Source organism: Schistocerca americana, chromosome 10, assembly GCF_021461395.2.
Source record: "Schistocerca americana isolate TAMUIC-IGC-003095 chromosome 10, iqSchAmer2.1, whole genome shotgun sequence".
NCBI classification, from domain to species: domain Eukaryota; kingdom Metazoa; phylum Arthropoda; class Insecta; order Orthoptera; family Acrididae; genus Schistocerca; species Schistocerca americana.
The window spans coordinates 62686758-62699983 of NC_060128.1; the positions used below are offsets into that span (position 1 = coordinate 62686758).

Consider the following 13226-nt stretch of genomic DNA (forward strand, 5'->3'; position numbering starts at 1 on the left):
AGAGAGAGAGAGAGAGAGTCGCTATAGTACCTACAGTACCGCAATTTGTAAAAACGGAACCGTTGTAGCATCACTTTGTTATCCATTTGTCTGTGTGTCCGACTGTTAAAAACCCTTTTTGTCAGGAACGTATAGACGTATCACGTTGAAATTAATGTAACATACTGGCGTCTCTGATCCCTTAGCGGTGTTACGAGCGTTACCTTCGAAGTCAATGGAACCAAAAGTTACCGGAAGTTATGTCACGTATTTTCATAGTCGCAAAGTCACTCTTTAAAACTTATAGGGTGTGTGTGTGTTGTATTGTGTATTAAACCAGGGACCTAGAAACGGCGGAGAGGCTTTGTCCCACCGTAGTCCTCAGTGGTTCACAACCCCACAGCAGGCCTGAAGGCCACAATTGTCCACCCACTAAACCGCCGCCCCGAACCGAACCCAGAGCCCAGGGTGGTTGTGCGGTTTGGCTACCATTGGACGCCCCCCCCCCCCTCCCTCCGGTTCGGCCCCCAGTGGCCAACCCCTCTCTCTCCCCCCCCCCCCCAATTTTGACAGCAGTTGGTCACAACAGTCAAGATTACGTATTTTGTGTATGATAAATTTATTAATAGTGCATAACAGTGTTTCATTCTGACAGCGTATTAATTCTGTAAATATTAGCTGTTCCAGTTTACTGTATTGTATAAAGCAATTTTGACACTCTCCTGACAAAAGAACAGGGTACTAAGTATTATGTTCAAACGTTTTATGGCTTGGCTCTGAGCACTATGCGACTTAATTTCTGAGGTCATCAGTCGCCTAGAACTTAGAACTAATTAAACCTAACTAACCTAAGGACATCACACACATCCATGCCCGAGGCAGGATTCTAACCTGCGACTGTAGCAGTCATGCGGTTCCAGACTGAAGCGCCTAGAACCACACGGCCACACCAGCCGGCCAAACGTATTATGTCTTTTGTGTTATACTTTCTGACACATTCCACACATACGAGAATCATCTCATTCTTCAGGTCTATGGAATGAAAACTGAATCTAATATACTCTATGACACTGGATTGACATTCGTATGGATGACGTTCAAAGTCGTGTCTGGCCACCCTGATTTAGGTTTTCTGTAATTTCCATACATTGCTTCAGGCAAATGCTGGGATGGTTCCTTTGAAAGGAGACGGCTGATTTCCATTCCACCCTTCCCTAATCTGAGCTTGTACTGCGTCTGTAAAGACATCGTTGTCGACACTAATCTCCTCTTCCTCCTCCACCTGCTCCTCACCATCATCATCAAACACGGCATCCACTGGAGTGAAGACACCACGCACTGTCTTCCTCAGCTGGAACAAGAGCTGATGACACTCACCAATGACAACATGTTGCTCTGGCCGCGAGGTCAGACCCGGACTGCACTGGACTGCCCCACTGGCTGGCCACGTGTACCCCTGACACCTGCCTCCATTGCTCCCTTGCCGTCCATTCTCAGTCGCTCTTCACACACTGGCCAATGTGTCCAGTCGAGTCCGGTCACAGCTCGGCGGTGGTGGTGCTGCCGCACTGTGCCAGATGTCTGTGCAGAATAACGTGGCCAGTAGATGTGCCGTGGGGAGGGTGGTAGTGGTGGGGGTCGTGGGCAGGCGCACGCGGTGCAGCTAGAGCGGTGTGGTGCTGAGGGCAGCTGGCGGCCCGCCTGTTGCAGGATGCCCGCCGACTGGTGAGTGGTGACCGGTGGTGACGGCAGGCCGGGATGTCGGTGGTGGCGGCGGGCGACGGCCGGAAGGCGTCGGTGGAGGAGCGGCGGTCGCGCGTCCACCAGGAGCTGCAGGAGCTGCAGCAGCGGCGCCACCAGCAGCGCCTGCAGAGGGCGCACGAGCAGCGGGAGGTCAGTCTGCCGGCCACTGCTCCAGTTGGCCCATGAATTCTAATTACCCTGCAAGTCGGTTACTGATATACCGATCTTTCTTTCGTGTCTATTAAATATTCGACTGTCGATTATTCAAAAGAAAAGTATTTTCAGCCACCAGTTATACACCTTTAGTCCCAAACAGTTTGTCTTAACTGCCATCATTGTAATGATGGACCAAAGATACACTCTGAAATGCCCTGCTTACCCCACAGGACAGGACAGATACAGTAAATTGTGGAAAGGGGCCGAAATAAGGGGCTGTCAGTTGCACTCGAACATAAAACTTTATTATTTGATCAAACATTACAAGAGCCCAAAAAAGTTGTTTAAACACACAGCTTTAATATTTGTGGACCTAATTACCGGCTGAAAGCCACTTTAACTTAAAAACAGGTGAAGGCCAAAAACGCAAGCATAATCAGAAATTTAAAAAGCAAGCCTTATCTGAAAACAGTTCTTTAGTTAGGCTGAAGTAAACAAGTTAAATTCAAATCGGCTTAAGTCCGAAGACTAAAAAATTCAAAAAATTTTCAAAATGCCAAAGGGCTTATGTGCAACAGTACTTTAAACTAGGCTGAAGGCTTTGAGAGTAAAACAACTCTAATTTAAAACACAAAACCGGCTAGAAGCCATACGAGTACCAACAACAAAAACAAATTTAAAAAATAAGGCAGACCACACATGGGCGCCCAGATGTTCAAGGGTCAGCCTGTAATTCAAACACTAACACTGGCTTATGTGAGACAGGCAGTCGGGCCAGTCATTCACGATCTGACGACAGCCCAACCGACCGACAGTCAGTGGACCCACCGACAAGATAACTTCCACTTCACCCGACCAGGGCACAATAGGTAGTTCAACGGAACAACGTAGAAGATATTGACGCCCAAAACCAATCATGCATGGAGCTGTCAAACTACAAACCGTGCTGGACAGCAACAACACGATGAGGAAACTACACTGGCTGAAATTTACGTCAACGGCCAGGGCAGGTAACCGGAACGTTGACGGCCACAAGGCAGAAGATTCCGCTGGTGCACTTCAATTCAAATAACCAAATACAGGTAAACTCCACCGGAGGGTGGCTAGAATTTTCCAACTTGAAAACCACATTGTTGCTCGCGGGAATATCCCGACAGCCGACAATGAACTCCAAACGACACAATGTGAACAGTCTTGACTTGCTGGTAGGTTAAATCAAAACTCAACTTTCGTGTCTAGGGTCGGTGATCCAAGGACCTTTTAGTAATGGTAACAGCGCCACACACTCCGAGACAGCGAGCGGGCCCCGGCCAAACTACGTCTCGCCGAGAATTCCTCGCTGCTCCACGCCAACCGACCGACTCCTCGCACACCGTCCAGCCGGAAACTATAAGCGCCAGGTCAAAGATTGTCAAAAAAAAAAAAAAAATGCACCATGAACGAATTAGCCGAAAGGGACGTAAATCGATAGACGGGCGCAAATAGCACGAACAAATTTGTCCGAACATGTGCATCACAATACCATGTCATGAATCAGCAGGGCCATAATTACCAAAGATACGCAGCTTGTGTTAAACAGTGTTTACTAGCTTGTACAATTTAAAGACAATAAAATAGATAAATGTAAAAAGCAAAATATATATTTTTTCTTAAACATCTGTTGAATATCTGCGTAAAAAATGCATAAAACATAAAGATACCTATGTCCGTCAGGAGCTCAACAATGCCAGCCGCGCGAGGTAGCCGCGCGGTCTTCCCATGGTTCACGCGGCTCCCCCCGTCGGACTGTAAGCTTATTTGTGCGTCGCTGACATAGAAGACCGAAAACCTTCTTTCCTTCCCCTCTGGGCAAGCTGTGCAGTGACTTGAGTACATGTAAAGCTTACTGGGACAGGGTAAATGCTAGCTACAACGAAGTCGATAATTCGATTGTAATACTGGCATTTTAAGGGGGGTAGGACGTGAAACGGTCCGACTTGGAGCAGGAGAGGCACCACAGGACATTGTAATTTCCACTGTCTATACTTTTACTAATAAATTCATAAAACTTTGTCACCATGACCAGGAAGGATTCAGTATCGCCGGCACGGTAACTCAGCGTGTTTGGTCAGAGGGCTAGCTGCCCTCTGTAATAAAAAAACTGAGTTAATGGATCAACAACGAACTGAAATGGGTGTCTTTCGACGTCCGGCCGGAGTAGATACAACGAACGAAAACGAACAAAATGACATTTAAAAAAAAAAGATTCACACTCGTAGCAGAGGAAGTTCAAGAACATAGCCGGCCGGTGTGGCCGTGCGGTTAAAGGCGCTTCAGTCTGAAACCGCGTGACCGCTACGGTCGCAGGTTCGAATCTTGCCTCGGGCATGGATGTGTGTGATGTCCTTAGGTTAGTTAGGTTTATTTAGTTCTAAGTTCTAGGGAACTGATGACCTCAGAAGTTAAGTCGCATAGTGCTCAGAGCCATTTCAAAAACATAACAAAACAAATTTTTTTACATGTGAAATTTCATCATTTTTTCACTTTGTATTAGCTGCATTTGTTGGTGTAGGTACATTTTTCTTCATAAATAAGAGAGATTCTTCGATGAATTTTGCACAGCATACAAACCATACTTACAGGTGTATGAAACTCTAGAATTTCCCAAATCCGTTAAAAACTGTGGTAAAAATTGAGATAACTAACTATAAAATTCGAGCTTTCTCTAAACACGAAGTTTAAAACGTAACAACGCATTCATTTTCCCATAGATTAAATAAATTCTGGAGTTTCATACACCTGTAAGTATGGTTTGTAAGCTGTGCAAAATTCATCGAAGAATCTCTCTTACTTATGAAGAAAAGTGTACCTATAGCAACAAATGCAGCCAACAGCAAGTGAAAAAAATCATGAAATTTCACATTTAAAAAATATTATATTTTCGTGTTTTTGAACTTCCACTGCTATGAGTGTGAATCCTGAATCCTTCCTGGTGATGCTGACAAAGTTTTATGAATTTATTTGTAAAAGTATAGACAGTGTAAATTAAAATGTCCTGTGGTGCCTCTCCTGCTCCAAGTCGGCCCGTTTGACGTCCTACCCCCCCCTTAATTTGATGTCCCCCACAATTGTTAAAATTTACTAAAAAATGTGAATTTCTTTGTCGACTCACACACTCCTGAGAATGGCACATTAACAATTTGCAATCACGCGCCCCCTATTACCGGCTCTACGTTGATAAATACTCGGCATCTCGCAAGGATAACTACTAGATCAAGAATATTAGGTAAGTTGTTGGAAGTGGTTAAACGTTGGTGAAAATCTCGCTTCTGAGCACAGAAAGAGCTCTAACCGCATAACTCTGCACGGAACACGCGATGGTGCAGTTCTGCGATACAAACCGTATATCTCCCTTCGAAGACGATGCCCAAGACGCCGTCTGCAAGTCCGTACCGCTCAATGGCTGAAGGCCAAGTCCACATTCTCCCGTCTCCCACGCGTACGAAAACGCGGCGGAAGAATACTCAGTTTCGACCAATGTCGAACGTTCTATCGTCGCCGAAATCCCTCCACTGAGATCTACCCAATGATCGAGGAGGCCACAACGCCCCTAGGCAAACGGAAATCGCGTCTTCGCCACGTGCTGCCCAGCACAGGTGGCCCCGGATGCCGGGCTGTCCCCCAAAAGCGCCGTATTGTCCCTCGTTGCCCGGCGAGCTACGGCCATCTGCAGACTCAAATTCCACAATTCTCAACTTCCGACGCTTTTCACCAACGCTTTAAGTTAGTGGCTCAATCATGCAGACATGCAGGGAATACTGCTCGAGAGTGCCTCATATTTATCATAATTCAATAGTCATGTTCTGATGCCCTTGCCACACCCTGTATTATTAATACTAATGTTGGTAAGTTAACGCGTAAGTGCGCATGTCCTGGCATCTTACAGGAGATTCGAGTCCTCCCTCGAGCATGAATGTGTGTGTGTGTGTGTGTGTGTGTGTGTGTGTGTGTGTGTGTGTTGCCTTTAGCGTTACATTAAGTAGTGCGATGCCGTTTGGTCCCATAGGAACTTCCCACAAATTTCCAATTTTCCATCAGTGCCAAACCGAAAACGTACTTGCATCAGAGTTGGAGGTGGAACAACGCGTTATTGAATTGCTCAATTTGTGAACCTCTTTCTCTTGAATAAATCATCCTGCTTTTTTCTGAAATTGTTATCATTTGTTTGTCTGTACATGTACTTCATATCTACCAATTTCCGTTCCATTTGGACAAATCCTTCGTGATGTGGCTTTGGTTAAAAAAAATGGTTCAAATGGCTCTGAGCACTATGGGACTCAACTGCTGAGGTCATTAGTCCCCTAGAACGTAGAACTAGTTAAACCTAACTAACCTAAGGACATCACAAACATCCATGCCCGAGGCAGGATTCGAACCTACGACTGTAGCGGTCTTGCGGTTCCAGACTGCAGCGCCTTTAACCGCACGGCCACTTCGACCGGCGATGTGTCTTTCTTTTATCTTAGAGTGCACATTACAGTCAAACAGGATACAGTTGCCTGTCCATTACAAACTTCCCTTTAATGAAATTAACTGTTGTGTTCACCTCATTATTTTGAGCTTTGAACTTTGATACAAAAATTTCACCTTGCGTGCCTGGCTAGGCAAATTTGTAGTACAGTTGCAGCTGTACCCGGCTTGAATTTAATGTATTTTTGCTTCATCGATGCACAGCTTTTCCTCTCTGATGATGGTTGCTAAAACTGAATCTGGTTGAGAACAAAGGTGTGTAGTCCAGCTGATGGCACAAAATGCGTTTCTTCAAGCAGTTAGTAGTCGTGAATAATTAGCTACAAAAAGTTTCGTGAATGCTTAAGATTATTTCAGTTTTTTTAAAGATGTGTTTAGCGTTGACTCGCTGTCGATAGCTTGCTTAAGGAAAGAATTCCAACTGTACCATAGTGCTTACGTGCAGCGATACCACATTAAGCGTCATTCTTCACAAGAAGAAGACAAAGTAGCCAAAGAATGAGTACTAGACTTAGAGGCTACTGCAGAGGGTGATTCGTGGAGCATTCATGAGACATTATTTTCAATACCGCAAGAGGTCTTTTAACAGTAAATAGCCAGAATTTAGTTTCTGAAGTTCGACCCTATTTACACCAACCTATAATCAATCGAAAATCGCCTCCTGTGCATTTTTGGAAAGACAGTCGAGCCAGTTTTTGGGAATAGCAGCTTCTACTGTCCCTTGTGAACGGCCATTCCATTAGGCACGGGACAGAGCAAAAGCTTGCCGTTGCTGGAAAACGACAATGTTTCTCACTTCGTGCTTGTAAGGATATTCACTGCAGTATCTGTGTTACAAGCAACAATATTAATTAACTTTACTTATGAATGTTAAATGGACGTGCTACCAATGAAATAATTGATTTCATAATTTGATCTGATGGAATTACATTTTCATGGAGACATAGGAGTCTCAACTTCATTTTTGATAAATAGAAGCGGAAGCAATGATTTGTAATTTTTGCCATGGCCAGAACTTGAACCTGTGGCTCCTGTTTACTAGGTATACACACCATAACATTATGGTGTTATGGCTAACACAGCACCAAGCCCTAACAAAAGACGTAATTTCGTAAAATTTTTAATTTATTAACTACTTGACCCAAGTTGTTTTTTAAATCCAGACAATTGTACAAAGTTGCCAGCAGGAGTTGCAGAAAAATGATGGTAATAACACTAACCGAAACTGTGTGAATGGGTCAGATAGTCTGCTTTCATTAATAACAAAGCACGCGTGAATTCATGTTAAACCGGAAAAAACAAAGCTCAGAGTTAAGGCAGTTGTGCAGTGTACATACAATTTCACAATACATTCATAATGATTGTTCAAAAATGTCTGCACCGAGTTCAGTACGTTCAGCTGCACGTGTATGAACAGATTTTGTTGCTCGTTTCAATTTCACAGGGTTGTTCTTAATTTCGCCTATTGCATTCATAAACTACGTCTTTTACTGCATCCCCATACACAAAAATAAAGACCATATCGGAGTATCCCTCTTTCGTAAATTTGAAAGGCATTCCTCTTTCGTAAATAATCTACAAACTACAGCAGTTACTAAGTGGTTTCACATAAATACACTGTTGTTATTATGTTAGTTCACTGAACAATACACAAAACTAACTCTTTTCAAGGTTATGAAACGACTGAAACAACTCAATAACAATGACGTAAACGTTTCTACATTCTTAAGGGAAACTAAACAAATTAGTTGTATAATCATCTTTTCTTCTCTGGATGTTCTGGAAGACTACTGCAGACACACATCTGCGACATGTTTTATTAGATTCACCAAATCATTAACAACAAAATGAATGGAAATCGTGCTTCACTTTAACCTCGTACAGTTTTGCGATGGCTTGATGTTAGCGAAGTCGCTGAATTTGGCCGGCCAGGGTGGCCGAGCGGTTCTAGGCGCTACAGTCTGGAACCGCGCGACCGCTACGGTCGCAGGTTCGAATCCTGCCTCGGGCATGGCTGTGTGCGATGTCCTTAGGTTAGTTAGGATTAAGTAGTTCTAAGCTCTAGGGGACTGATGAACTCAGATGTTAAGTCCCATAGTGCTCAGAGCTATTTGAACCTTTTTTTTTGCTGAATTTGAGGCAAAATCTTTTATTAGCCGTAACACCGTAACTAAATATCTGCGGACCTATCTTTATCCGAACTTTTTTCTTTAGTTTCTCTTGTAGAATAACATATTAAAATATTTGCATATGTTCATGAATATTTTAAGATGTTATTCTACAAGTGAAAGTAAAGAAAAAAGTTTCGTATAAACATAGGTCTGCAAGTGTTTAGTTACGGAGTTACGGCTGTATATGGCATCAGTATAGAAAGAAGTAAATAGGGAGAAATTGACAGGTGTGGGCGATATGAACTAATAATGTGGTACATTAGGAGATGAGGTCGTCGAAACAACACAGTAATACACGGCCCAGTCGCGTTAATGTGACCTCCATGTATGTCCGACGTCAGTGTGCAGTGACCACTCACACACGGCCAGTGACCAATCACATACGGCGGCTGGCAGCTGTGACAGTGGAGGGTGTGTGAAATCTGTCGGAAGACGCGGTAAATGTCACAATGCGGAAACTGAGCGACTTACGTGATGATGTCCAAAAGGGCATGATCATTGTCTTTCTGGCAAGGGTAGAAGCATTTCCGAAACGATTAAGTTTGCAAGCCATTCACATGCGACTACGTTCAGAGTATACCGTGCACTGCAAAGTGGCGCTATCCAAAACCGGCGCCTAAGCAGGCATTCACAGATGTGAAAATTACCCAACTATCAGTTAAACAAGTCACAGCTGCAAAATACTAACGCGAATTCTTTACAGACGAATGGAAAAACTGGCAGAAGCCGACCTCGGGGAAGATCAGTTTGGATTCCGTATAAATGTTGGAACACGTGAGGCAATACTAACCCTACGACTTACCTTAGAAGAAAGATTAAGGAAAGGCAAATCTACGTTTCTAGCGTTTGTAGACTTAGGGAAAGCTTTTGACGATGTTGATTGGAATACTCTCTTTCAAATTCTGAAGCTGGAAGCGGTAAAATACAGGGAGCGAAAGACTATTTACAATTTGTACAGAAACCAGATGGCAGTTATAAGAGTCGAGGGGCATTAAAGGGAAGCAGTGGTTAGGAAGGGAGTAAGACACGGTTGTAGCCTCTCCCCCATGTTATTCAATCTGTATACTGACCAAGCAGTAAAGGAAACGAAAGAAAAATTCGGAGTATGTATTAAAATCTATGGAGAAGGAATAAAAATTTTGAGGTTTGCCGATTACATTGCAAAGGACTTGGAAGAGCAGTTGAACGGAATGGCAGCGTCTTGAAAGGAGGATATAAGATGAACTTCAGCAAAAGCAAAACGACGATAATGGAATGTAGTCGAATTAAGTCGGGTGATGCTGAGGGAATTACATTAGGAAATGAGACACTTAAAGTAGTAAAGGAGTTTTGCTATTTGGGGATCAAAATAACTGATGATGGTCGAAGTAGAGAAGATATAAAATGTAGACTGGCAATGGCAAGGAAAGCGTTTCTGAAGAAGAGAAATTTGTTAACATCGAGTATAGATTTAAGTGTCAGGAAGTCGTTTCTGAAAGTATTTGTATGGAGTGTAGCCATGTGTGGAAGTGAAACATGGACGATAAATAGTTTGGACAAGAAGAGAATAGAAGCTTTCGAAATGTGGTGCTACACAAGAATGCTGAAGATTAGATGGGTAGATCACATAATTAATGAGGAGGTATTGAATAGAATTGGAGAGAAGAGGAGTTTGTGGCACAGCTTGACAAGAAGAAAGGATCAGTTGGTAGGACATGTTCTGAGGTATCAAGGGATCACAAATTTAGTACTGGAGGGCGGCGTGGAGGGTAAAAACCGTAGAGGGAGACCAAGAGATGAATACACTAAACAGATTGAGAAGGATGTAGGCTGCAGTAGGTACTGGGAGATGAAGAAGTTTGCACAGGATAGAGTAGCATGGAGAGCTGCATCAAACCAGTCTCAGGACTGAGAACAACAACAACAACAACAACAACAACAACAGGCAACCGTGGAACGCCACAGGCCGTAGGCGACAGGGATGAACGCCGGCTGTGGGGATGTCTGCAGGCGAAGAGACGTGGAACTGTTGAGCAACTGAACTTCCAGAAGAACCAAGGGGTACCTAGAGTGCCTCCTCAATAACTTTAGCGGACGTTCCTGCAAGCGCCTGGCTCATGCACCAAAACTGAGTGCTGTTCACTGCTGACGAAGGCTGGAATCTGCACGCCGGTATGGCAACTGCACGTCCACTGAGATGCGGCAGGTGGCCTTTCAGATGAATCACGTTTTATGCTGCATCGGCGTGCAACGCGTGAAAACAGACACCCTACAACAGTCGTCAGAAGGGTCCGTGCCGGGGGAAGTAGTGTTTATAAAAAATGGTTCAAATGGCTCTGAGCACTATGGGACTCAACATCTGAGGTATGGAAATGGAAATGAGCGTTTGGCGTCATTGGCCGGGAGGTCCCTCGCGGGGCAGGTCCGGCTGCCATATCGCAGGTCTTATTACATTCGGCGCCACATTGGGCGACCTGCACGCCGGATGGGGATGAAATGATGATGAACACAACACAACACCCAGTCCCTGAGCGGAGAAAATCTCCGACCCAGCCGGGAATCGAACCCGGGCCCAGAGGACGGCAATCCGTCACGCTGACCACTCAGCTACTGGGGCGGACGACATCTGAGGTCATCAGTCCCCTAGAACTTAGAACTACTTAAACCTAACTAACCTAAGGACATCACACATATCCATGCCCTAGGCAGGATTCGAACCTGCGACCGTGGCGGTCGCGCGGTTCCAGACTGTAGCGCCTAAACCGCTCCGCCACTCCGGCCGGCGTAGTGTTTATAGTCCTGGGAATGTTTTCGTCGCGTTCCCTAGATCAGCGGTCTTCAAACTCCTTGGTCAAGGGCCAATACTGACATTGTGAGGAAGAACCACGATCCACACACACACCGATGCTATTAGTATTTTGTAACATGCATACTGGTGTGGCCTTCTCCACCAGACATCACAGCCCCTAGAGTATCAGCAACCAAACTGACAGCCTGCAGTCGCGGGTTGCCCCCCTCACAGGGACACAACCGACAGGCAATATTGATGAACGACCACAGCAACAACCACAACCACAACAACAACAACTACACAGCAAAGATACCAGCGGCCACCAGGGGCCACTACCGGCCCACATAAACATAAGAAGAGGTCGCTGCAGATCCCAGAACTACGAGGGCAGTTCAATAAGTAATGCAACACATTTTTTTTCTCGGCCAATTTTGGTTGAAAAAACCGGAAATTTCTTGTGGAATATTTTCAAACATTCCCGCTTCGTCTCGTATAGTTTCATTGACTTCCAACAGGTGGCAGCGCTGTACGGAGCTGTTAAAATGGCGTCTGTAACGGATGTGCGTTGCAAACAACGGGCAGTGATCGAGTTTCTTTTGGCGGAAAACCAGGGCATCTCAGATATTCATAGGCGCTTGCAGAATGTCTACGGTGATCTGACAGTGGACAAAAGCACGGTGAGTCGTTGGGCAAAGCGTGTGTCATCATCGCCGCAAGGTCAAGCAAGACTGTCTGATCTCCCGCGTGCGGGCCGGCCGTGCACAGCTGTGACTCCTGCAATGGCGGAGCGTGCGAACACACTCGTTCGAGATGATCGACGGATCACCAGCAAACAACTCAGTGCTCAACTTGACATCTCTGTTGGTAGTGCTGTCACAATTGTTCACCAGTTGGGATATTCAAAGGTTTGTTCCCGCTGGGTCCCTCGTTGTCTAACCGAACACCGTAAAGAGCAAAGGAGAACCATCTGTGCGGAATTGCTTGCTCGTCATGTGGCTGAGGGTGACAATTTCTTGTCAAAGATTGTTACAGGCGATGAAACATGGGTTCATCACTTCGAACCTGAAACAAAACGGCAATCAATGGAGTGGCGCCGCACCCACTCCCCTACCAAGAAAAAGTTTAAAGCCATACCCTCAGCCGGTAAAGTCATGCGGTAAAGTCATGGTTACAGTCTTCTGGGACGCTGAAGGGGTTATTCTGTTCGATGTCCTTCCCCATGGTCAAACGATCAACTCTGAAGTGTATTGTGCTACTCTTCAGAAATTGAAGAAACGACTTCAGGTGTTCGTAGGCACAAAAATCTGAACGAACTTCTCCTTCTTCATGACAACGCAAGACCTCACACAAGTCTTCGCACCCGAGAGGAGCTCACAAAACTTCAGTGGACTGTTCTTCCTCATGCACCCTACAGCCCCGATCTCGCACCGTCGGATTTCCATATGTTTGGCCCAATGAAGGACGCAATCCGTGGGAGGCACTACGCGGATGATGAAGAAGTTATTGATGCAGTACGACGTTGGCTCCGACATCGACCAGTGGAATGGTACCGTGCAGGCATGCAGGCCCTCATTTCAAGGTGGCGTAAGGCCATAGCATTGAATGGAGATTACGTTGAAAAATAGTGTTGTGTAGCTAAAAGATTGGGGAATAACCTGGTGTATTTCAATGCTGAATAAAACAACCCCTGTTTCAGAAAAAAAATGTGTTGCATTACTTATTGAACTGCCCTCGTATTTTCACACGTCAAACCGCGTGATGGAAAATAGTTCCGAGGTAGGCCTACTCATCCGTTGAAGCGCTATGAAGGCCGGCGCTCGGCTGCACATCGGCAGTTCATCGACCGGCAGCAGACGTGGATAGCTGCCGCCCTGGCAGCCCGGCTTGGATCTTCTCGC

The 13226-nt window shown here is 45.2% G+C and overlaps 1 protein-coding gene across 1 annotated transcript in view; it reads left to right on the forward strand.

The window, feature by feature from the left end:
* The first annotated feature begins 1758 nt into the window (after window positions 1–1758).
* Window positions 1759–13226, forward strand: part of LOC124552671 (membrane-associated guanylate kinase, WW and PDZ domain-containing protein 1) — a 231036-nt gene continuing 219568 nt past the window's right edge. Inside the window, exon 1 of the mRNA XM_047126995.1 lies at window positions 1759–1872. The gene's annotated coding sequence lies outside the window, so the exon portion shown is untranslated. The remainder of the gene's footprint in view (window positions 1873–13226) is intronic.